The 27,640-nt window shown below is 36.1% G+C and overlaps 1 pseudogene; it reads left to right on the top strand.

Moving 5' to 3' along the window:
- The window catches only part of LOC124523457 (ADP-sugar pyrophosphatase-like), a 139,421-nt pseudogene extending 112,140 nt beyond the window's left edge, over positions 1-27,281 (top strand).
- The last annotated feature ends 359 nt before the right edge of the window (positions 27,282-27,640 follow it).

Raw genomic sequence — 27,640 nt, forward strand, 5'->3', positions numbered from 1 at the left:
ATTTTAAGGCCAAGGAACAGTGGCCATGTTTTTGTAAACAAAATCACCAGACCACCTTCATTAAGAATTTTCATTCAGCTTAAGTTTAATATATATTTGAAATTATTTTTTTCACAAAATTAAAGCAGTGGAGAATGAAAAAAAATCCACAAGTGGAGTGGTATCTGAAACAATGACAGAACATAAATATTAATTAGATCCTGGGAAAAAGCCAATAAAAGGTGAGGTCATGTTCAAGGACAAAGATTATTTGTCAAATCTGATTCAGTGCTAAGCTAGCATTGAGAACAGAACAGGTATGGGAAGTATTTTCGATGCTAGTAGACAAGGAGGTATATAGGCTCTGAAGTGAAAGGGAAGTTAATGTGAATGAGAGGCACCTGTGTCATTCTAGGATTATTGCCTAAAATAAAGTTGATGAAGAATGGGAACAGGGCCCTATCATCAGCTTGGGTATAGGAAGGATACGCAGAAACTCATTTATTAAGACAGAGAGGTATTTTGCAGCTTGAGAGAATGGAAGAAGTCACAAGCATCTTCGGAAGGTATATAATAGTAAACGCATATTCCAAGCCTTCTCTTATGCATGGAAGCTGGCAACAATCTCAGGAAACATTAACCTATAATAGGAAGCCTTGAAGACAATTTAGACCTTTGAGATCCTAATTCATAAAAACAAACAAAACAAACAAAAACTACTTGATATGTATGACATCTGGAATTACCTCTTAGATTTAACACTTTTTTCTACTGATTTGTTCATTTAACACAGTATACCAGCTTACCATTCTTAGATGATTATTGACCACCAGACTTCATTTTTGAACGATTGAATCTCCCCTTCTAGGCATATTTGAACTTCACGGTAATTCACAGTTCCTACAATTGACTATAAATGGGCCAAGCCTCTACTGTTACTTAAATTCTAGTGTCAAATTCAGGCTTCTTCAGGGAGATTGAAACCAGTCAGGGTATCCTAGACAGCAACCCGAAAATAGTTGAAAAAAGATCTTTTTAACACTCTTCGTTATGTCAAAACTAGTGTTTTACCCCATGCAGTTCTAACACCTGTTTTGCACCTAAGACTACTTATTTGTGGTCATCTTTTCTGCCCCAGCATTTATAATTCCAGCGGGCCTCTTATTTTTTCAAGGAAAAAGCAGAAGTGGTCTAGGGATGTTTTTATGTTCTGTGGACAATGGATCAGACAAATAATTGACCAATATAGAATAAATAAAACTCTAGAATCAAACATTTACCGGGTAGAGTTCTCTTAAAATTTAATTGAAACAGATGTTTTGTCTGACCAAGCAGATCAGAAGCAAAATAAGGCATCTCTCAATTTCAGTCTCCCTTTGCATACAAGGTATCACCCTTACACAAAATAATTTGTGTTCTAATTCACCTCCTTATAAGTCTGTGGACTATTAATAGAGACTTCTGAGTAATAGAAATAATGATTTTACTTAGGTAAGCAGATTATATAAAATTAATAGTAATTCTTTGAACTACAGTTGAAATAACTTACAGATTCTGTGTCTCCCTCTCTCTCTGCCCCTCCCCTGCTCATGCTCTGTCTCTCTCACTCTCCAAAATGAATAACTGTTTAAAAAAATTAAAAAAAAAACTCCTAGAAGAAAACATAGGCAGTGATTTCTTTGACATCAGCCATAGAAACATTTTTCTAGATGTATCTTCTCAAGCAGAAATAAACTATTGGGACTATACCAAAATAGAAATATTTTTCACAGTGAGAAAAACCATCAACAAAAAGACAAAGGAACCTGTTGAATGGGAGAAGATATTTGCAAAGAATATATCCAATAATGGGTTAATATCTAAAATATATAAGTAATTTATATAACTCAACACCAAGCACAAATAATCTGGTTAAAAATGGGGCAAAGGATCTGAATAGACATTTTTCAAAGAAGACATACAAGTGGCCAACAGACACATGAAAAGTTCCTTACCATCACTTATCATCAGGGAAATGCAAACCAAACCCACAATGAGATATCACCCCACATGTGTCGTAATGACTAAGATAAAAAAGACAAGAAATAACAACTGTTGGCAAAGATGTATAGATAAAGGAACACTTGTGCACTGTTGATGGGAATGCAGATTGGTGCAGCCACTGTGTAAAACAGTATGGCGTTTCATCAACAAATGAAAGGATAGGGTGTGTGTGTATGTGCATGTGTGTGTGTGTGTATAGTGAAATATTTTTCAGCCACAAAAAGCGAATGAGACCTTGCCATTTGCAACAACATGGATGGATCTGGAGGGTATAATAATAAGTGAAATGCTAAGTGAAATAAGTCAGATGGAGACAGACAAATACCATATGACTTCACTTTTATGTGGGATTTAAGAAACAAAATAAGCAAACATACAAAAAAAAGACGAAGAAAACAACAGAATTTTAAATACACAGAAAAAACTTGTGGTTGCCAGGGGAGAGGAGAGTGAGAGATGAATGAAATAAATAAATGGAATTAGGAATACATTTATCATGGTGAGCACTGAATAATATATAAAATTGCTGAATCATTATATCATGTACCTGAAGGTAACATAACACTTTATGTTATACCTCAATATTCTTTAAATACCAATAAATCAAGAAATAATAAAAATATAACATGACCAAAAAACTCTTAGCAAACTAAGAACAGAGGAAAACTTTTTTATTCTTACAATACCGTCTAAAATTACTATAGCAAATCACAATGATTAATTAGTGTGTGTGTGTGTATCTATCTATATATCTATATATATAGATAGATACACACACACACATTAATATATATGTGTATGTGTATATATCTCAGTCTTCTTATTTATTTTAATTTTTTTACATTTATTTATTTTTGAGAGACAGAGACAGAGCATGAGTGGGGGAGGGACAGAGACAGAAGGAGACACAGAATCTGAAGCAGGCTCCAGGCTCTGAGCTGTCAGGACAGAGCCAGAGGGCAACATGGGGCTCAAACCCAAGAACAGTGAGATCATGACCCAACCAGAAGTCAGACTCTTAACTGACTGAGCCACCCAGGAGCCCCTATCTTAGTCTTTTTAAATGATCAATGTATTGCTTATAACAACAGAGCAATAGGTACAACTCTTTCTTTTGGGAGATATAAGTTGATTTTATAATTCTATACTAAATAATTCAATGAACTAAGAAGATGGAAATATTCAGGTTTTCAAAGACTAAGAAAGCTTTTTAACTGTGAATATTCCTGAAAAAAAATAAACAGAGGTACTTCAATGCAACAAAATGAATTTAAGAAAATGAAAATAGAAAATTATAAAAGAAGTAAACAGAGGAGAAGAAATCAAAACTTATAATTCATTCCAAGTAGTTGCTAGTAATTGTTGTTAAAAAATTACGGGCACCTGGGTGGCTCAGTCGGATAAAGTATCCAACTCTTGATTTCAGCTCAGTTTACAACCTCATGGGTGGTGAGATCCAGCCCTGTGTTGAGCCCTGCACCAGTAGTGTGGAGCCTGCTTGGGATTCTCTTTCTGCCTGTTTCTCCACCCCCCTCCCAAAACTTAGAAACAAAATGGTCCTTTAAATTTGCAGTAATTTCATGGATGTGGTTGTATAACTGATTTTTCCTTTCATTTGTTAATATGGTGAAGGATGCTGATAGATATCCTTCTTAATCCTTTCATGTTAATTTCTTACCTAGTAAAGTGACAATTTAAAGCAGTGAATTTTCCATTAAATGATTTAGTGTGATTTCATAGGTCCTACTACGTAGTTGTTTTATTATCATTGTTCTCTGTGTATTTTCATGTCAATTTTTAGTTCTTCAAGGATTAAGAGAGGAGTTTTATTTTTTATAGGATTTTAACTCATTTTCATTTATACTCAGTTAAATAGTATTTTATTTATAATATTATTGATTCTGCATCTTCTCCATTGTTTTTCTCTCATGGAGAATCTAGACTGCCCTTTTCCTTTTGTGTCCCATTCTAGTAATTTGGAAGCTGTATAGTATTTCAAGTTACTTTTAAAATATTTATACTGCTTACTATAATTTCATTTGGCCTTAGTTCTAAATATAGAGCTTAATTCTGACTACCATTGGAGTTATCGTTTAGACTTGGTTGGGTGAATTTATTCTTTGAGTAGTATTCTATTTCATTTTTTATGTTTTCTTTTTTAATTTTTATTTGAGAGAAAGAGAGAGTGAGAGAGAGTGAGACAGAGAGAGAGAATCTTAAGCCCTGAGGCAAGGTTCAGTCCCACAACCCTGGGATCATGACCTGAGACAAAATCAAAAGTGGGACACTCAACCAACTGAACCATCCAGGAGCCCCTATTTCTTTTTTAATGAATGGCTTAAGTATGACAAATTATTCAAATATGTGGATGTCAAACATCTGTCACTTCATAAAACAACTTTTCACAGTATATAATTTTTTTTCTCTTTTAAATGTTTCTTTCTCCCCTCTCTAGATAGCAAACTATTAAATAGTAAAGACTATTTTGTCTTAGTTTACAAAGGACTTGACCTAGAATTAAACACAGTTCTGTCAGAAATTTGTGAAATGAAAAAAGGCTGATAAAATAAAGAAGTAAACTGATGCTAGGTAGATTTTTCAAGAAAACAAAACAGGTAATTACAAAAGTTTAGCATGCATATGCAGAAAAATCACAAGTTTAAAATATGCACACAAATGTAAGAGACTCTATGCTATACACATAAATGCTTTGGTTAGGAAAAATAATCTCATTTCTCTTCCCTATGTTTTAAAAGTAAAATTATGCTGAGTACCCATTGAATGTGTAACCTAGATGTTGAAAATCTTATTCATAACAACTTTTTATTAGCAAATAAAACAACCAGAACATTAGGATGATTTTTTATTTCTTTTACATTTTCAAATAAAAACTTTGGAGATAAAAATACAGTAAACAATTTAAAATTTATGTTGAGGGGCGCCTGGGTGGCTCAGTCGGTTAAGCGTCCGACTTCAGCTCAGGTCACGATCTCGCAGTTCGTGGGTTCCATCCCCGCGTCGGGCTCTGTGCTGACAGCTCAGAGCCTGGAGCCTGTTTCAGATTCTGTGTCTCCCTCTCTCTCTGACCCTCCCCAATTCATGCTCTATCTCTCTCTGTCTCAAAAATAAATAAACGTTTAAAAAAAAAAGAAAAAAAAAGAAAATTTATGTTGAAATCAAACACTGTTATGATGTTTCTGTATTTTAGAAATTTATGTATTATAAATTTTGAATGAATAATACTTCATCTTACATTTTTATGGCATACAAGATTGAGTTTTTCTATTTTCTGATATTTTGTTACTTAGTTACTACAGTTGTATATAGTAATTTATTTTGAAATAATACATATTAAATCATAGTAACAATTATTAATGTTTTATTTATGGCTATTCCTATATAATCAATACACTCATGGGGAGTAAGATCTGTTATAAAATTCATGTGACTGAATAGTTAATTTAAGACCTTATCATCTTACTTTGCTTGAACATGTTACTTGATACTAATGTAGCTTTTTCCACTTTTTTTTCCTAAGTCCAAAGTCATTGACCTGGGTTTAGTTTTTTCAGGAAATGTTTTACAGCTGTTTTCAAATACTCAATTTTATTGAGTTTTGAAATGTTTTGCTTCCTCAGCGTTAGTGATTCTTTATTAACATGATTTTAATATGGTTCCTCATTTCCTAAGTTGTTTGACCACCATCCCTATCATCCCTCTTTGAATCAGGGAGAAGAAGAATTTGTTTTAGCATCTACCATTAACATTCATGAATCTTTATCTCTCATGCCACTGATGAAGTCCTGGCAGAGTCAGAATGTTTCCAGATCATACTATTCTTTAGGTGCCATCAACTTTGTTTAAACCAAAATGAATTGAGATTGATTTTTTTTCCTTATGAATAAGACAAACATGAATTTTCTGAAAGAAAATTCTGATATATTGTATTTAATTTGAATTTTGAACACTTGTTTGGTATAAACCCAAGAAATTATACTACTAATAATAAACACTTCACCTTATATTTTACTACTCAGGAATACTGAAAATCCGTTAAACCTATGATTAATAACGTCACTATTTATTCAGTTTTATCTTTTAAAATGAGAAAGGATCAATGGAGCAGAGGGGGAAAATTATTCTTACTCCGGTGTTTTTGGAAGCAATGTGGCAACAAGAACCTGGTGCAAGCAGATGGAATAGTTTGCCAATGGCCAGATCATTTTAGGACCTGGACTTTGGCCATGGAAAGCAGTATCTTTCATTTGCTTATTTGCAATCCATATATCTTCTTTCATGAAGTTGTCTGTTTAAATCTTTACATTGCATTTTGCTAACTCTTTATATATTCCATATGTAAGTCCTTCATCAGTTGTGTGTTTTGAAAATATATTTTCTTCTAATCTGTGGCTTATCTATTTTCTTGTTATTTTCTTTATTTCTTTATTTCTTTATTTTCTTTTTATTTTCTTTTATTTTCTTTTGAAGAGCTGAAGTTTTTAATTTTGATAGTCCAGCTTTTCTTTTTATTTTTCATTGTGCTTTTTGAATTATACCTAAGAAATCTTTGTCTAAGCCAAGATCACATATTTTCCTATCTTTTCTTATGAAAGATGTATGATTTTAAGTTCATATTTAGGTTTATAATCATTTTGTTATTTTTTATATGATGTGAGGCATTTGCAATGTTCACTGTGTGTGTGTGTGTGTGTGTGTGTGTGTGTGTGTGTGTGTGTAGTCAAGATGTTCCAGGGCAATTTGTTGAAAAGTCTATACTTTCTCCATTCAGTTTACTTCACAACTTCTTTGAAAATCAATTGACAATATATGTAGTCATATAGTTTTGGACTATAATTTTTTCCATTGATTGTTGTACCCTTCCTTTTGTCAATATCCCATTATCTTGTTTATGGTAGCTTCTGGCAACTCTTGAAATTAAATCATGAGAATCCTCCAAATAATTTCTTCTGTTTCAAAATTGTGTTGACTAATTTAGTTCCTCTGTTTTAATTTTGAGATCAGTTCAGTTTTCTTTGTTGGCTGCGTGGGGGGGGGGGGTGGGCAGAGCCTCTTGGATTTTTACTGGGATTGAATAAAACTGATGGATTGATTTAGGAAGAAAATGGCCTTTTAATTGATAATTTATTCCATGAAAAGAGGGCACATCTTAATTTATGTAGGCATTCTTTGATTCTTCTTGTCAGTGTATTAAATATTTTTTTTGCATATAGATCTTGAATATATTCTGTTATATTTGTACCTAAGCATTTCATGTTTTCTGGTGCTGTGTTTCTTTGTTTTTCTTTTAATGGCAATCGAAACTATAGAAGTCCACCTTCCCCCTTAATTCCTAATATTGTCATTTTTCTCTTTTCTCTGTTTTCCTTGATCAGTCTTATCTTTCTGATCTCAGAGCACTAGGTTTGGTTTCATTAATTTTATCTGTGGCATTTATGTTTTGTTTTCTTATTTCATTGGTTTTAATTCTTATCTTCTGCTAGTTTGTACGTATGTGTCGGTATGTGTTATTGAATCAGACTAGTCAGGGGCTTTTGTTTCATTATACTGTGTTATTTCCAGTGCACAGCCACCTTTAAATATTTTTAGCATAACATTGTGCTTATTTTAGAATCTGCAATGCTAGAAGGTTTATCTCCATGCTTACTGTTCCACTGTCCCCCGTGCTAGGTTCTGACCTTACCAATTTAAATGGTGTTACATTAAATATGTAAGATACAGGATGGTTAACAGTAAAATTGTTGATTTTAAATAGTAATAATGAACATATAGGGAATACCGTATTGATATAGACATTTCTTTCAATGAAACCAGGAAGCAACTGTTCCCATTACCATGAATTTAAAGTGTCACTTATTTTACAACAGCCCAGCAAAGGTTACACAGATGGCACAGGCAGAATAAAGGTAACCATTTCCACATGTCACTTATTTAACTTGAGTAATACTTGCGAAGCAGATATTAAGATTTTGTATTGAGTACTTTCATCTGTGTATATACAGGTCATACTTTACACACACTCTGTGTACCCCACACACGTGCATGTATACATATATCGAGGCTAGATAGATAGTAGGTGGTATCCTTTAGTGAACATAAGTGTGATTTGTAATCATCACAATGACCAAATATTTCAGTCTCTGCTCACATTACAATTAACATGAGAGGTCAATCACACTGACATTAAAACCATTTCAAATAATTTGAGGAACATAAATAGAGCTACAAGTATCATACAAGTAGAATTCGAATTTTGGTTCATTAGTACTAAGACTTAGGCTTAAAATGTCTAGAGCTTTTTTCTTTCTTCACATTTAGAAGTAACCATTTTCCAGCAAGCTACGAGAGCAACATTTGTAAACAGAGAGGTATGGCGTGAGTGGAGAGTTGGAAGAAAACAGAATTGAGTAGAAAGAGAACTAATTTGTGGTGCTGCTTTGAGAACATTTCAGTCCAGCTCTAGGAACCCGAGAGCAAGGAATACCCTCTAAAGAAGTTCCACATGGAGGGGCACCTGGGTGGCTCAGTCGGTTGAGCGTCTGACTTCGGCTCAGGTCATGATCTCTCAGTTTCTGAGTTTGAGCCCCGCTTCAAGGCTCTGTGCTGACAGCTCAGAGCCTGGAGCGTACTTCAGATTCTGTGTCTCCCTCTCTGTCTGCCCCTTCCCCACTCATGCTGTGTCTATCAAAAATGAATAAAGTTAAAAATAAAGATAAAAAAATAAGTTCTACATGGATATGAATATTCCAGATGTAGTACCTGACTCTTCTTAGTCCTTACTCTGGAAAGAGTCTGGGGAGGGCACATCTGAATATGAGTGCTATGACAGATACCAAGGCTGCAGGATGTCTGCTAACTAACTCCTCATAACAGGTTCTTTTGATGGAAGACTTGAGGGGTACACCCTCATTTTGGCCATTGCAAATAATAGAGAAACACTAGAAAATTAATAGAATGATCTTAGAAAATCCTGTGCCATTGTTGAATTCTTGTTGTGAGCCAGAAAAAAATTGGTTAGTCATACTACATTAATGCTACTTCATTAAAGTGATACATGGACCAAAGTTTGTTTGTTTGTTTGTTTGTTTAAATTCAAGTTAGTTAGCATTCAGTGTAGTACTGGTTTCTGGAGTACAACCCAGTGTTTAATCAGTTACATGTAACACCAGTGTTCATTCCAACCATTGCCCTCCTCAGTGCCCATCCCTCTCTGTTTTTATTTTATTTTCCTTCCCTTCCCCTATGTTTATGTTTTGTTTCTTAAATCCCACATATGAGGGAAATCATATGATATTTATCTTTCTCTCACTGACTTATTTCGCGTAACATAATCACTGTAATTCCAATGTTGTTGTTCAAATGGCATGATTTCATTCTTGTGGATTGCCACGTAATATTCCATTGTGTGTGTGTATGTGTGTGTGTGTGTGTGTGTGTGTGTGTGTGTGTCACATCTTCTTTATCCATTCATCAGTTGTTGGACATTTGGACTCTTTCCATAATTTGGCTTTTGTTGATAGTGCTGCTGTAAACTTTGGGATGCATATGCCCCCTTCAAATCAGCATTTTAGTGTCCTTTGGATAAATATTTAGTAGGGCAGTTGCTGGGTTGTAGGGTAGTTCTATTTTTAACTTTTTGAGGAATATCCATGCTGTTTTCCAGAGTGGCTATACCAGTTTGCACTCCCACCAACAGTGCAAAAGTGTTCCCCTTTCTCCACATCCTTGCCAATATCTATAATTTCCTGAGTTGTTAATTTTAGCCATTCTGACAGGTATGAGGTGGTATCTCATTGTGGCTTAGATTTATGTTTCTCTGATGATAAGTAATGTTGAACCAAAGTTTCATTTAGAACATGGAGACATTTAAAACAGCCTCTTTAGGGGTGCCTGGGTGGCTCAGTCAGTTAAGCCTTCAACTTCAGCTCAGGTCGTGATCTTGCAGTTTGTGAGTTCAAGTCCTGTGTCAGACTCTGTGTTGACATGTCAAAGCCTGGAGCCTGCTTTGGATTCTGTGTCTCCCTCTCTCTGCTGTTCCCCCACTTGTTCTCTGTCTCTCTCTGTCTCTCAAAAATAAATAAATGTTAAAAAAATTAAACAGCTTCCTTGAATGCTCCTGACTCTTGGGGAAGTCAACTTTCACTATCCCTAAGTTCTTCAAAAGTTTCTGACTTTTTTTTTTTTCCTCTAGAAATTCCTTTAACCTTGGCTGAAGAGTAACTACTTTGGGTGGCCTTTTCAGGCTCTTTCTGTGACCCCTGCACATTAAGGATCACATTTCCAGGCTCTTACTCTGAATTCTTTTTGTCCACCTCCACCAATTCCATGACCGTATCTCATTGCATCCACATCTGGTGCGTAGGAAACGTTCACTTCTCCTTTGCCCTTTCCCTGACAAACTCTGGGTGACCAGGCCAATTCCAGAAAAGCAACAACCCTCACTCTCTGGCTTTACTTCAAAGAGCCCTTCTTTTGTCTTCTAGAAGTTCCTAGTTTTCTGGCTACTTTGATTTTCACAGTTATGAGATACTAACTTAGGTGTGTCTGAAAGACAGGGAACACTTCAGGTATGTTGAAGGTCTCCCTGCTCCTTCCATACATTTCATTAGCTTTAGAATTATAGGGAGTACCTTCTCTTTGTTCATAAAAAGTGGGGTGGGGTAGGGATTCTAATTAGGGTAGGGATTCTCTCCAAATAAAATTATTTACCAATCACTCTACTTTCACTTTATCTGACTTCATAAATCTATGATAATGCCCTGGGGTCCATGAAGCACAGAAAAAGTCTCTAGAAAACTTAGTAATTTTTCATTTAAGGATGGGATTTCAACTCACACTCATCTTGGTATGATAACATGTATACTGTTGTGGACTTAATCAAAAATGAGGAAAAAACACTGTGTTCCTCTCTTTCACTAATAATAAGTTTCAATCATGGAATAATCCTAACATTTTGGGTGCATAGAAGAGAGACAATTTAATTTTCCTAAAGGTAGAGCACAGGTTTTAATAGTCTGAAGAACTTTCAGAAAAAAAAAATCTGTGATCTTTAAGTTATAGATAGATAGATAGATAGATAGATAGATAGATAGATAGATATAGATGATATATAGATAGATATAGATATATGATATATAGATATACATGTGGGGGGTGAGAGAGAGATTATTGGTATACTAATCATCAGAATTCTTCCATGTTTTTGACTTTCATATCTATTGGTACTAGTATACCTGTGACCTGAACTAATTTTAAAACACATTATAATTGACCTCCAACAGTCAAGCCACGTTGACCATAGCCATACTTTCTAGTTTTGTATTATATTCCATTAACTCAAAAATAATTTATCCATAGATTATTATGTACACGGTGGTTTACTGCTTAAGTATGGTTCTACCTAATCAATAACTCACAATCCAGATTAATTTTAATCGGAATGATCTCCACACACAGCTGCTACATGCTTCAGTTATCCTTATTTAATCTACACCAGTGAATTTACTACAGTTAGATTTGTGTTGGTGAAATTAATGACTAGTTAGCTAATGAAAATTAGCAATTGGCTTTCTTAAGAATTTAGTACATTGTGTGTGTGTGTGTGTGTGTGTGTGTGTGTGTGTGTGTGTCCCACCTAAGATATTTGAGAGATACCCTCACTTTTCCCTAGCATGGGGAAATGGGCCTAAGAATCTAGTTGGCCTTATATGTAATATATTCAGGCATCAATCTCCAGTTAGGTTGTTAAAGGACTTAGTCCACAGAGTTTTGGTTTCCAAAACCTGCCCCCAAAATGTAGTCACATTTGCCTTATGTAATTTTTCATTAACAGTGTTTTGAAAAACCCCAATGCCAAGATACCCTAAGCCCACACAATAGTTTGTATTAGGTTTGGTTCCTACTTGCTAATAAATGTATGTGTGACAATATTTGGTCAAAGATGCTATTTGCCTGCCACCTTTCAAGGTTTTAGAGATTGTCTTGCTATCACCTCTTTCCAGTTATTAGAGATCTACCCAAACTCTAGTTCAAAACAGTAAGGGGAGGGAAGTATAAAGGAGTTGTGGGAAGGGTTCACAGAGAAGATGGTATTTTAACTAAGAATAAAAAAACTGAGTAAGATTTTGCCAGACCGACTGGGGTATATGAGGAGACACAATCAGCATGTAGAATTATTCTTGGAAAGAATGGTTTATAGAATGTGCAGGAAACTATGGCTGAAATTTAAGATTTTAGAATAGAAGTACAGGCAGGGTCAGAATTATAAAGCCATTTATGTGGTAACTTGAGTGTTTTCAAACTTTTTTAAACACCATTTGTGGAAAATACAGATTTTATTATATGACCTCTTACACACACATACACACACATATTCACACACATATTCAAAATAATACTTACATTTCACTAATTTCTATGTACCCTAACATTTTATTTACTCTTTCTTCCTGATATATTCTATTTTATTTTACTGAAATGCTGTCATTAAAACCGGTGAAATTATTTCTTGTCATACCAATCAACCATAATTCACAAATTGACAACAATCCTCTAGAAGACCCAACCAATTTCAGGGATGTCTAACCAGTGCAGTAAGAAGAGGTAACCCAGTAGCTGGTGGGTAGCAGCTGAGCTGAGTCATGAGGGTCTGCATTTCTCTTTGCCCAGCAGTGCCCTTGCACAACATTTGTATATGCTGAAGGAAATGCAATATTAAATAGCAACTAAGGAAATCCATAACAAGTTGAGAGAGAGGCCATGGAAGAAAAGAAGATTTAGTACCTTTAAGAGCACTTTTTTTGTCATTTTTGAGCAAGATGTACTACATTTGTGACTTTTACTTGGTCCCCAAATCCTGTTATCATTTGTGCAAAAAAATACTGTCCAATAGAAATATTACATAAAACACATATGCAATTTTAAATTTTCTAGTGGAAACATTAAAAAGTAGGTGAAATTATTGTAATAATATGCTTATTTAAACCGATATATACAGAATATTAGCAAATCAATAATCAAAATACAAAATAAAAGGCATTTTTACTTTTTTATTTCTACAAAGTGTTAGAAATGTGGGATAGATTTTATAGTCACAGATATTCTTAATTTGGGCTAGCCCAGTTTTGAGTACTCTGTAGTCATATGTGATTTGGCATTACCATATTGGACAGTGTGACTCTACAAAATGAGGAATGCTGGAAGTTTTATGCTAGTGTTTGTGAGGTCCAATTTGACTTTTAGATTTATCTCTGTCTGTCTTAATAGTAGAGAGAATGAAGTAGATTGTAAGATTGGAGGCAGGAGGAACTGAACATTAGTTGTTTGGTTTGGGGGCAGATTTTAGTGGTAATGGTAGAATTGTCAGGAGTTGGACACTGATTACCTGTGAGTGTTTAGTGGTAATAGGGAAAGAGGAAAGAGTCAAAGGAAAAAGATTGGAATGATTCCCAGGTTTATGGACTTTGTGAATTTGTGGATGGTGGTACCATCTATCAAAATAGTGTATCCAGGTTAAGCACCACTGTACACTTTCATTCCTTTTTGTAAAGTCAATTTATTATATTTTCTTGTCATCAAAGTGACCTGAGATACTCCTTGATTTAGTAATCCTAATACAACTTATCTTAGTAAATATACTGGTAATTTACAATTGGAAAGAACTTTATAAGTTGTTTGATCCCATAGATTCTGCCCAAGATAAACTCCAGGAGTTGAATTTGGGGCCAGTTTTATGAGTAGAACATGATTGTCACTGGAACAGACCAGCTTTTTAATGAACATATGAGAAAACTGACCTAGTAAGATTGGGTGACTTCCTCAAATCCCCTCTGTTTAGACATAAGCCAGAACTAAACTCCACCCTAATGTGCTTTTCCTTTCTCTGGGACTCTCCTCAAAACTCTATTCTCTGCTCTTGGCTTCACCTTGTACTTTTAAAGTAAGATTTATTTTCTAAAAATTCCCTTCATTTCACTTTAAAATCTCTCCACACTTTCACCTTTCTAGTCTTCCTTCAATTGTCTCTGCAAGATGTGCTCTATTCTTTGTGAAGAAGAGTACCTCGCCCATTATCTGGCTCCCCCCTGCTTTTTGTTCTTCCTAGATCAATGTGTTGTTCCATTTACTTTTGGAGATCAATATTTTGAGAAGCCAGCATGTGCCCTGTAAAAACTCCACTTGATTATATTGCACCATATCTTTGTTTAAAGGCTGCATTTCTATATTGACTTGGTCAAAGTAGAAAAAGGAATAACGAATGATATAATTTTAAAGGAGACAGAGTATTTCATTTCATTTTAAGTTTATTTATCTATTTAGAGAGAGAGAGAGAGAGAGAGAGAGAGAGAGAGAGAGAGAATGATTGGGGGAGGGGCAGAGAGAGAGGAGAAGGAGAGAGTATCCCAAGCAGGCTTCATACTGTCAGAGCAGAACTCAATGTGGGGCTCAAACTCATGAACCGTGACATCATGACCTGAGCCGCAGTTGAACACTCCACCCACTGAGCCACCCAGGAGCCCCTAAAATGATCTTTAACTTTCGGTAAAATGGATCTGAACCTGTCCTGAATAATTCAGTTTTTTTCTACGTCAAAAATACATCTGTCCCAGTGAATTAATCAATAGTAGAGATCTAGTATGAAATAACAACTTAAAACACTATAAAGAAGTAGTACTGACAATTATATTTGTTACAGAGAATATTTGTTCATGCGTACACAAGCTGTATGTGTGATAGTGTATGTATTTATGTGTGAATGCATTTCTTTGTGTTATTTAACTCTATTTAATGTGATAGAGAAAATATAGATTAAAACATGAGTAAGAATATCACAAATATTGGCATTTGAGAATGTCTATCTGATGTACATTTTTGCAATAAGTGAATTTAGATTGGAACAAGGACCAATATGGAAACTCAATATGGTCTTTCAGGCATGCTGATCCCTTGAAAATCTGAAAATATTTTTATCTTGTTAACCTACTCTATCATTTAGCATAGAATTATAGGTTTGACTTAATTTTTCCAAAACTCTTTGTAGCCATTGCTCTGTTGTCATCAACTAAAAAAAAAATGTCTCCAATTAAACTTAATTTTTCAGTAGCAGTGAAGGGAGAAATGATGATCTAGAGAATAAGAGGAAACCTGAGAATCGAAAAGAATAGCGAACCTTTCCAGTCTCATATTCCTGTTTCAGGAAATCAACTCTACTGAAGACTAAACAAACAACAAAAATAAAACAAAACAATCAAGTAGCTTCTAACTCACACACTTTCATTATTTTTTATACCCATTTGCAAGGTCTAAGCAGATAGGTCTTTTTGATAATGAAAGGTAGGTTGAGTGGAGAGAATCCAAAGAGTTCCATTATAACAAGTAAGACCTCAGAGTAGACATTTTGTCTGCCTCCAATTTATTTATTAAAGAGATTTAATATAATTATTTCTAATATTTCTTTCAACTCTGATGTTCTATGAGTCAGTATTTTGAAGTCTTTGAACGTCTAGGATATCTTCATATACATACAAGTCATAAGGGAACTTGGAGGAGATAGATAAGGGTTGAATCTTTGCTTTATCCTTTACTACCCAAATGACTGGGAAAAGTCACATGATTTCTCAAAAGCTTTGGCTTCTCTTCTGTAAATAAAAGTCACATTTTACAGAGGACTTAAGAAATTTATGGATTTTCAGGAAGAAATTCTGAGGACCATAGTAGTAATACATTAGGTACTATAAAAAGGTGATGTTTATAAGTAACTATTTGGGCAGAGTTAATGTTTAGGCCTTTATGTCTCAAAACCTTAATTTCTTATTCAATATATTATTGAAAATATTTTTATGAAAAAATTGTATTTTATGCCTTCCATGAACAGAGCAACATAATATATCAGCTTTCTACCCTGAGTCTGAGGATGTTGGCTTCATTAGGGTTGTCTCAGAGATCATAAGCAAAGGGAAAGGAAGAAGTTGCATGGGTATCCCTACTTAAATCCATAAAATTTATGTGTATATCTATGTATACATCAAACTTTCTATAGGATTTTTGAGGAAATTGAGTTTTGCTGTTTAAAAACAAACCAAAAATACAGTGTACATAGTTTTACATGTTTATTTAAACATAAAGAACACATATTTAAAATGTACCATCTTGATAAATTATGACATATGTTTACACTATGAAAGCATCACCATAATGTAGATAATGAAGAATTTATGCAACACCTGCAACGTCTATTAAAGGGAAAACTGAAGTAATTAATTGGTATATGAAATAGTTGTTCATATTAAGGATCATTTTCCTCAAGATCTTGCTCTTTGTGTAATGTAGATTTTCTATCTCTGACAGCCTGAACAAAATAAGTTTCCAGATGATCTGCTTTTCTCTAAGGTTTGCTAACATTGAAAAAGTAAATACAATGTGAATCAAACTATTTCTATTGAAGAAAAAGTGAAGGTTTATTTTAATGTATCCTTACCTGAGCAAGCTCATGCAACATTAAACCCTTTGTAAAGCTTCCTGGAATTGGCTTGGCAATGCAAATCTATTTACTGAGAGAAATTGGAATCAGACATCCTTTCCATTTATGGGATTAGCAGTCTCACTAATGACTAGTCACTTGTTGAGGTAAGTGCAAATTTAAACCAAGAATGATTGCTTAGGTGCACAGCTCCATTTCTGGCTTACATTCTCAGTTGGAAAAAGCACTATGTATTAATTCTACCACTCCTCCAAGCAATATATGTTTGTGCTTATGTGCTTGTCTACTATATCAGCCCTGGAGAACAAAAATATCCTTGCGATCCCAGTATACATATTTATTGTACTTCTTACTATTGCGTCTGCCAAGTAGCAAGAGTGTATTTATCTATCATGTAAATAATTATATCTGATTAGGCACTCAAATGGTATATTTACAAGCATTCACTCTTAAATTAAAACACTTGGATAATTTCAACCCATGAGGACACAAAAGTACGTGGCTCAACTTGTTCCTTAATCTGACCAGAGATGATTTAAAACATTAAGATCTGATTACACCCCATTAGACTTCAGAATACAATTTTTTTTAATGTTTATTTTTGAGAGAGAGAGAGAGAGAGAGAGAGAGTGGGGTTAGGGGCAGAGAGAGAGGGAGACACAGAATCCGAAGCAGGCTCCAGGCTCCAGGCTCCGAGCTGTCAGCCCAGAGCCCGACGCGGGGCTCGAACTCACGGACCGCGAGATCGTGACCTGAGCCGAAGTCAGACGCTCAACCGACTGAGCCACTCAGGCGCCCCCAGAATACAATTTTAATAAGTGCAAACCTTGAATTAATGTACTGTGATTTTTAAAATAACTATTTTATTCCTTTTATACATCAAATCTTACACATACACACAGGAATCATCATAATCACAAAATAGGACTTTTTATATTCTTACTCCATAGATGTCCTTAGACATACATCTCAAATAAATATACAAAAAAAAAAAAGGCGTGGAAGGTTCTACTTTTTTATGTAGAGAGAGATCTTTTTTCCTGTTCCATAGAATCTCTGAGGAAAATGCAAATTCTGTAAATATATGTAGTGTATAGTGTGATGTGGTAAAAATAAAAATAAAAATAAACAAACTGATTTAGGATCCTTACCCCAAAAGACTAAATAACTACCTAATACCACATCTGCAGTATTTTGGTTTTACAGGCCTGTTGTTTTGTCTTTTGTGTATGTGTTTACAAACCCAGTTTTGTGCTGTGCATGGTCAGTCCAGAGGAAAATCTTACAAATACATTCTCTGTGACTGCTCATTTATCTGATTTTAAATAAATAGTTTTTATTATTAAAATTATAAAATCAAAACCAAATATAATGAATTGTAATCTGTAAGTAATATCCTGGACTATATATGAGCTTAAGAAGAGAATATGATGACGAAGGAAAAGGAGAAGAGGAAGGAAGAAAGAAAAATGAAAGGAGGGTCTGAGATGTATTGGCCCTGTGTACTATTGGCTTATCTTTTAGTGAGATATGATTAAAATTAATTATGTGCCGCTGTTTACCTGAGTTGAAACGTAAATGCTTAAAAACATATGAGACAACCGGCCTCTGGTATTTTGTTGTGGAATGTAGATAAGAACAGTTTATTTAGAGGGTGATTAGACAAATAATCATCCTTTTCAAGATACATATATATATATATATATTCCTTGTCTCATCAATTTATCTTGTAAGAATATGCCCTAAAGATAAATTTGCACAAGTCCATCAAGATATGTGAACAAGAGGGATTCTGGGAAGATGGCGGCGTAGGAGGACGCTGGGCTCACCGCGCGTCCTGCTGATCTCTTAGATTCCACCTACACCTGCCTAAATAACCCAGAAAACCGCCAGAGGATTAGCAGAACAGAGTCACCGGACCCAAGTGCAGACGAGAGGCCCACGGAAGAGGGTAGGAAGGGCGGCGAGGCGGTGCGCGCTCCACGGACTGGCGGGAGGGAGCCGGGGCGGAGGGGCGGCTCGCCGGCCAAGCAGAGCCCCCGAGTCCGGCTTGCAAAAGCGGAGGGGCCTGACGGACTGTGTTCCGACAGCAAGCGCAACTTAGCGTCTGGGAGGTCATAAGTTAACAGCTCTGCTCGGAAAGCGGGAAGGCTGGAGGACAAAGGGAGGGTGAGCTGCGGAGCCCCGGAGGACAGAGCTCAGTTTGGCGGGGAACAAAGGCGCTCACCAGCGCCATCTCCCCCGCCCATCCCCCAGCCAAAATCCCAAAGGGAACTGGTTCCTGCCAGGGAACTTGCTCGCTCCGCGCGAACACCCAACTCTGTGCTTCTGCGGAGCCAAACCTCCGGCAGCGATCTGACTCCCTCTGGCTGCCACAGGGCCCCTCCTGAAGTGGATCACCTAAGGAGAAGCGAGCTAAGCCTGCCCCCCCTGCCGCCGTGCACCTTGCCTTCCCACCCCAGCTAATACGCCAGATCCCCAGCATCACAAGCCTGGCAGTGTGCAAGTAGCCCAGACGGGCCACGCCACCCCACAGTGAATCCCGCCCCTAGGAGAGGGGAAGAGAAGGCACACACCAGTCTGACTGTGGCCCCAGCGGTGGGCTGGGGGCAGACATCAGGTCGGACTGCGGCCCCGCCCACCAACTCCAGTTATACACCACAGCACAGGGGAAGTGCCCTGCAGGCCCTCACCACACCAGGGACTATCCAAAATGACCAAGCGGAAGAATTCCCCTCAGAACAATCTCCAGGAAATAACAACAGCTAATGAGCTGATCAAAAAGGATTTAAATAATATAACAGAAAGTGAATTTAGAATAATAGTCATAAAATTAATCGCTGGGCTGGAAAACAGCATACAGGACAGCAGAGAATCTCTTGCTACAGACATCAGGGGACTAAGGAACAGTCACGAGGAGCTGAAAAACGCTTTAAAGGAAATGGAAAACAAAATGCAAACCACCACGGCTCGGATGGAAGAGGCAGAGGAGAGAATAGGTGAACTAGAAGATAAAGTTATGGAAAAAGAGGAAGCTGAGAAAAAGAGAGATAAAAAAATCCAGGAGTATGAGGGGAAAATTAGAGAACTAAGTGATACACTAAAAAGAAATAATATACGCATAATTGGTATCCCAGAGGAGGAAGAGAGAGGGAAAGGTGCTGAAGGGGTACTTGAAGAAATAATAGCTGAGAACTTCCCTGAACTGGGGAAGGAAAAAGGCATTGAAATCCAAGAGGCACAGAGAACTCCCTTCAGACGTAACTTGAATCGATCTTCTGCACGACATATCATAGTGAAACTGGCAAAATACAAGGATAAAGAGAAAATTCTGAAAGCAGCAAGGGGTAAACGTGCCCTCACATATAAAGGGAGACCTATAAGACTCGTGACTGATCTCTCTTTTGAAACTTGGCAGGCCAGAAAGAATTGGCACGAGATCTTCAGGGTGCTAGACAGCAAAAATATGCAGCCAAGAATCCTTTATCCAGCAAGTCTGTCATTTAGAATAGAAGGAGAGATAAAGATCTTCCCAAACAAACAAAAACTGAAGGAATTTGTCACCACTAAACCAGCCCTACAAGAGATCCTAAGGGGGACCCTGTGAGACAAAGTACCAGAGACGTCACTACAAGCATAAAACAGACAGACATCACAATGACTCTAAACCCGTATCTTTCTATAATAACACTGAATGTAAATGGATTAAATGCGCCAACCAAAAGACATAGGGTATCAGAATGGATAAAAAAAACAAGACCCATCTATTTGCTGTCTACAAGAGACTCATTTTAGACCTGAGGACACCTTTAGATTCAGAGTGAGGGGATGGAGAACTATTTATCATGCTACTGGAAGCCAGAAGAAAGCTGGAGTAGCCATACTTATATCAGACAAACTAGACTTTAAATTAAAGGCTGTAACAAGAGATGAAGAAGGACATTATATAATAGTTGCAGGGTCTATCCATCAGGAAGAGCTAACAATTATAAATGTCTATGCGCCGAATACCGGAGCCCCCAAATATATAAAACAATTACTCATAAACAGAAGCAACCTTATTGACAAGAATGTGGTAATTGCTGGGGACTTTAACACCCCACTTACAGAAATGGATAGATCATCTAGACACACGGTCAATAAAGAAACAAGGGCCCTGAATGAGACACTGGATCAGATGGACTTGACAGATATATTTAGAACTCTGCATCCCAAAGCAACAGAATATACTTTCTTCTCGAGTGCACATGGAACATTCTCCAAGATAGATCATATACTGGGTCACAAAACAGCCCTTCATAAGTTTACAAGAATTGAAATTATACCATGCATACTTTCAGACCACAATGCTATGAAGCTTGAAATCAACCACAGGAAAAAGTCTGGAAAACCTCCAAAAGCATGGAGGTTAAAGAACACCCTACTAACGAATGAGTGGGTCAACCAGGCAATTAGAGAAGAAATCAAAAAATATATGGAAACAAACGAAAATGAAAATACAACAATCCAAACGCTTTGGGACGCAGCGAAGGCAGTCCTGAGAGGAAAATACATTGCAATCCAGGCCTATCTCAAGAAACAAGAAAAATCCCAAATACAAAATCTAACAGCACACCTAAAGGAAATAGAAGCAGAACAGCAAAGGCAGCCTAAACCCAGCAGAAGAAGAGAAATAATAAAGATCAGAGCAGAAATAAACAATATAGAATCTAAAAAAACTGTAGAGCAGATCAACGAAACCAAGAGTTGGTTTTTTGAAAAAATAAACAAAATTGACAAACCTCTAGCCAGGCTTCTCAAAAAGAAAAGGGAGATGACCCAAATAGATAAAATCATGAATGAAAATGGAATGATTACAACCAATCCCTCAGAGATACAAACAATTATCAGGGAATACTATGAAAAATTATATGCCAACAAATTGGACAACCTGGAAGAAATGGACAAATTCCTGAACACCCACACTCTTCCAAAATTCAATCAGGAGGAAATAGAAAGCTTGAACAGACCCATAACCAGCGAAGAAATTGAATCGGTTATCAAAAATCTCCCAACAAATAAGAGTCCAGGACCAGATGGCTTCCCAGGGGAGTTCTACCAGACGTTTAAAGCAGAGATAATACCTATCCTTCTCAAGCTATTCCAAGAAATAGAAAGGGAAGGAAAACTTCCAGACTCATTCTATGAAGCCAGTATTACTTTGATTCCTAAACCAGACAGAGACCCAGTAAAAAAAGAGAACTACAGGCCAATATCCCTGATGAATATGGATGCCAAAATTCTCAATAAGATACTAGCAAATCGAATTCAACAGCATATAAAAAGAATTATTCACCATGATCAAGTGGGATTCATTCCTGGGATGCAGGGCTGGTTCAACATTCGCAAATCCATCAACGTGATACATCACATTAACAAAAAAAAAAAGAGAAGAACCATATGATCCTGTCAATCGATGCAGAAAAGGCCTTTGACAAAATCCAGCACCCTTTCTTAATAAAAACCCTTGAGAAAGTCGGGATAGAAGGAACATACTTAAAGATCATAAAAGCCATTTATGAAAAGCCCACAGCTAACATCATCCTCAATGGGGAAAAACTGAGAGCTTTTTCCCTGAGATCAGGAACACGACAGGGATGCCCACTCTCACCGTTGTTGTTCAACATAGTGCTGGAAGTTCTAGCATCAGCAATCAGACAACAAAAGGAAATCAAAGGCATCAAAATTGGCAAAGATGAAGTCAAGCTTTCGCTTTTTGCAGATGACATGATATTATACATGGAAAATCCGATAGACTCCACCAAAAGTCTGCTAGAACTGATACATGAATTCAGCAAAGTTGCAGGATACAAAATCAATGTACAGAAATCAGTTGCATTCTTATACACTAACAATGAAGCAACAGAAAGACAAATAAAGAAACTGATCCCATTCACAATTGCACCAAGAAGCATAAAATACCTAGGAATAAATCTAACCAAAGATGTAAAGGATCTGTATGCTGAAAACTATAGAAAGCTTATGAAGGCAATTGAAGAAGATTTAAAGAAATGGAAAGACATTCCCTGCTCATGGATTGGAAAAATAAATATTGTCAAAATGTCAATACTACCCAAAGCTATCTACACATTCAATGCAATCCCAATCAAAATTGCACCAGCATTCTTCTCGAAACTAGAACAAGCAATCCTAAAATTCATATGGAACCACAAAAGGCCCCGAATAGCCAAAGGAATTTTGAAGAAGAAGACCAAAGCAGGAGGCATCACAATCCCAGACTTCAGCCTCTACTACAAAGCTGTCATCATCAAGACAGCATGGTATTGGCACAAAAACAGACACACAGACCAATGGAATAGAATAGAAACCCCAGAACTAGACCCACAAACATATGGCCAACTCATCTTTGACAAAGCAGGAAAGAACATCCAATGGAAAAAAGACAGCCTCTTTAACAAATGGTGCTGGGAGAACTGGACAGCAACATGCAGAAGGTTGAAACTAGACCACTTTCTCACACCATTTACAAAAATAAACTCAAAATGGATAAAGGACCTAAATGTGAGACAGGAAACCATCAGAACCTTAGAGGAGAAAGCAGGAAAAGACCTCTCTGACCTCAGCCGTAGCAATCTCTTACTCGACACATCCCCAAAGGCAAGGGAATTAAAAGCAAAAGTGAATTACTGGGATCTTATGAAGATAAAAAGCTTCTGCACAGCCAAGGAAACAACCAACAAAACTAAAAGGCAACCAACGGAATGGGAAAAGATATTTGCAAATGACATATCGCACAAAGGGCTAGTATCTAAAATCTATAAAGAGCTCACCAAACTCCACACACGAAAAACAAATAACCCAGTGAAGAAATGGGCAGAAGACATGAATAGACACTTCTGTAAAGAAGACATCCAGATGGCCAACAGGCACATGAAAAGATGTTCAGCGTCGCTCCTTATCAGGGAAATACAAATCAAAACCACACTCAGGTATCACTTCACGCCAGTCAGAGTGGCCAAAATGAACAAATCAGGAGACTATAGATGCTGGAGAGGATGTGGAGAAACGGGAACCCTCTTGCACTGTTGGTGGGAATGCAAATTGGTGCAGCCGCTCTGGAAAGCAGTGTGGAGGTTCCTCAGAAAATTAAAAATAGACCTACCCTATGACCCAGCAATAGCACTGCTAGGAATCTACCCAAGGGATACAGGAGTACTGATGCATAGGGGCACTTGTACCCCAATGTTCATAGCAGCACTCTCAACAATAGCCAAAGTATGGAAAGAGCCTAAATGTCCATCAACTGATGAATGGAGAAAGAAATTGTGGTTTATATACACAATGGAATACTACGTGGCAATGAGAAAAAATGAAATATGGCCTTTTGTAGCAACGTGGATGGAACTGGAGAGTGTAATGCTAAGTGAAATAAGCCATACAGAGAAAGACAGATACCATATGGTTTCACTCTTATGTGGATCCTGAGAAACTTAACAGGAACCCATGGGGGAGGGGAAGGGGAAAAAAAAAAAAAAAGGACGTTAGAGTGGGAGAGAGCCAAAGCATAAGAGACTGTTAAAAACTGAGAACAAACTGAGGGTTGATGGGGGGTGGGAGGGAGGGGCGGGTGGGTGATGGGTATTGAGGAGGGCACCTTTTGGGATGAGCACTGGGTGTTGTATGGAAACCAATTTGTCAATAAACTTCATATAAAAAAAAAAGATATGTGAACAAGACTGCTTATTATAGCATTGTTTAATACATTTAAAAAAACCGGGAATAAGTTCATTCATAAAGATCTAATTATGTTAATTTCTGTAGAATGGAACACTAAAAAACTGTTTAAAAAATAAGGTAGAATGATGCATATTAATGTGAGAATGTCAATTTATACACAATTAAATGGAAAAAAGGTCATTTATTAGTTGTATAGAATAATCATTTAATACCTACTTGAAAAATTTGGCATTGTAGATTTGTTTGATATATATACAAAATTTATAAAAATACACAAGAAAGATTTAATGCCATTACCTCAAGCATAAGGTATTTGAAGCGTTTTATATGAGATCTAGATCTTTATGTGTCGCTTCATAAACTTTTATAAAGTCCCGTATCAACTTATTGTCTAAATAAATATCTCATAGCATATAATAAACGTAATTGGTAAAAGGGTGTTTTATTGTTAACATCATTTTGTTTTTATGGTTGTTAAATTCTCCTCTTCCTAAATTTGGAGATGAGCAAGATACCTTTGGATTTAGTTGTCAAATTGTATCATGTAATTAAAATAATGAAGATCCATTTTTGGAAATTAGAATACAGAGTGAAACCAAGAAGTAAAGGGCTGTGTTCTTCTGCTATGAAATGAAGATTGCATCAAATATTCTGGGAACTTCTTAATGACGCCAATGAAAGATTGGTAGAGTGGAGGTATTTTGGGGTTATAATGTACAGAATGAACAATGATGTAAATACAGCACACTTCTAAAATTTAATTCACTACTAAATGATGCCTGATGAAACTGAATTCAGTGAGAATAAACATAAACAGAAAGACATTAGGTAAGTGTAGAAGAAACCTATGAAAAGGAGCACATGACCAGGGTATCCTCATAATTCCTCAAAGGACTGGGGCCTCTCCAAAATTCCACCAAAGATGACACTCTTAAATGTTTAAAAATAAATGAAATTAATTAACTTGCAGCACTCTGATATCCTGGCTCAGAGTGCTGGTGAATTAGGATAATAAGTGGCCCTGGAAGTGTAAGGAGATGTCAGTTTTCTAGACAGAATTATTCCTAGTTTTGAAAAGACAGTTCACAGTGCTGTCATGAATAATCTTTTTTTTTTTTTTTTTTGGCTAAAAATGATGCTCACAGGTCTTGCAATTTAGATACCTCCTTGAACGTATTCACTGGGAGAAATTATAAATAGAATATATCTTTCTATATATAAGTTACTTACTAATACATTGATTTTCTAATTTTAAATTAGTTAATTTAAGCATGAACTCAGTACCTTTAGATGAATAATGGTGATATTCTGAATTTAACAAACCTGAAGACCAGTATTATGCTTAGAATACTTTAATAAGATTGAAACACCAGATGAGACCTGGTCTGAGCAGCTGGTCAAACAGCCTCTCTATTACTGTCACCTTATTAACAGAAGAATCCCAGGCATGGTCCTAGTTGAGTGTTATTTCAGATCCACTCAAACTGTATGTAGCTTTTTTGAGGAAAAAAAAAGTTTCCATTCATACTGCTCTATCATTAGATAAAATTAAGTAGGTTTGTATTGGATAAAAATAAGGCTATATTCTACTCAAGTATTGATACACATAGTTATGAAAAAATAATTTAAAAACTAACAGAAAAGATTATTACAAATTATCTTCCACTGTAGCGAGGCAACATGTCCAATGGATGTTTTAAAACTTACTTAAAATCATATTAAATTTAAATTATACTTTAAACATTTTTCCTTTCCAAAATGTCAAGAATAACCAATCCTTGTGGGATAAGTTTGCCCCAGATATCATGTCAGTGAACAAGGGAAAATTTTAAGATGTGATATGTGCCCAGTAACACTGTCAAATCCACATCCCAGTTAGTATTTGCAGCTCCCACTTTTCTTATATTTTATACTCTGAGAAAAAATTCCCTAAATATGGCAGTTTCCAGATATCCTTCTGATTGGATGGTGGAAGTTATTTTTAATATGTAATGATTTGAAACCTTAAGGCTTTTCTACAACTAGAACACTCTAATATTCACTCTATGTGTAATCTTGAACACTTTCCAGCTGGTGTATCCTAATTAATCCAAGGAATGTATTATTGCCTGAATGGGTAAATCTTTACAATTGTAGGTTTTCAAGGAGCAGTCATCTAAATAGTGCTGCCATTTTTCGCCCATCATGTTCTACCATCACAAATTGCAAATTTAGACTTCTTAGGCCAATATTCATCATAAAGACCAGGTGCCTTTCAGGCATGGCTATTCCACAAATAATGATTGTTATTTTCTCAGCCTGGTAGGAGCATCATTAAGGAATGACATTAACCTCTAATTTTATTTTATTCTATGAATCAGAACTTGTTATGAATTATGTGAGTATTTAGCATTGAATTGTATGAATCCATACTGCAATCAAGTTAGAGATATGAATAACAGCTCATATTTTTACTACAAAGGCCAGTATTGGTGCTAATTAAATATAAGTGAAAATAATAGACTGAAGAGTGTGTAATATAAATATGCTTTGTTCCTTAATCTTGCAGGTTTTTAAAATTATACTGTTTGAACCAGGTCATTAAATAATTTGATAAGGGATAGACTAAATACATGTATCAAAACTATTGAGACTAGAAATGTAAGGAATTTGTTCTTACTGCTAATGCTATAATTTTATTATTAGACGCTGGAGATGGTCAAACCAGATCATCAACACTACACTTAATTATTTCTAGAAAGACTTGCTTAACATAAACTATTCTGAAACTGTATGCATTCACTTGGGTATGTCTTCCAAACCTAATTAACCCGATTCCAAACACTTTATATAGCATGCCAGGTAATTAAGTTCCTTAGAGTTACAACTGCAGTTTAGTTGTCACTTGAGACCTTCTGAGGCACACATCAGAGCAGTTACTGACCATGTTCTGGCACAAGGCCTTCCTGCACTGGCCTTGGGCATGGACAAGATGGAGTTCACCAAGACTGAGAGCAACATGAACAACCTGGTGTCTGAGTATTAGCAGCACATGGATGCCACAGCTGAGGAGGGCAGGTTTGAAATGGAGGTGACCTACACATGTCTGGTACCCAGTAAATCATGGAAGCTGTCTGAACTTTATTCATTCACAATCTGTTCTCTGAAAGCCATGTTTCACTGTGTACGCTTGCTTTTCTGCCTGTCTTCACATCACATGTTGTACAGACACCAACCATTAAAGCATTTTAAAAATGAAAGAAAAACTTTTTTTCCACTTTCATGAATAGGTTTAGTTTGCATTTTTTGGATGACATCAGAATTGTACAATAAGACACTGGTGTGAAGAATTAATAATTTCTGAGAGTAAGACACATAAGTAATCATGTCTGTAATTACATGTGT

This window comes from Lynx rufus, unplaced genomic scaffold, assembly GCF_022079265.1.
Source record: "Lynx rufus isolate CCGP_SWC_20201006 ecotype Redwood Valley unplaced genomic scaffold, mLynRuf1.p SCAF_4, whole genome shotgun sequence".
Taxonomy (NCBI): Eukaryota; Metazoa; Chordata; class Mammalia; order Carnivora; family Felidae; genus Lynx; species Lynx rufus.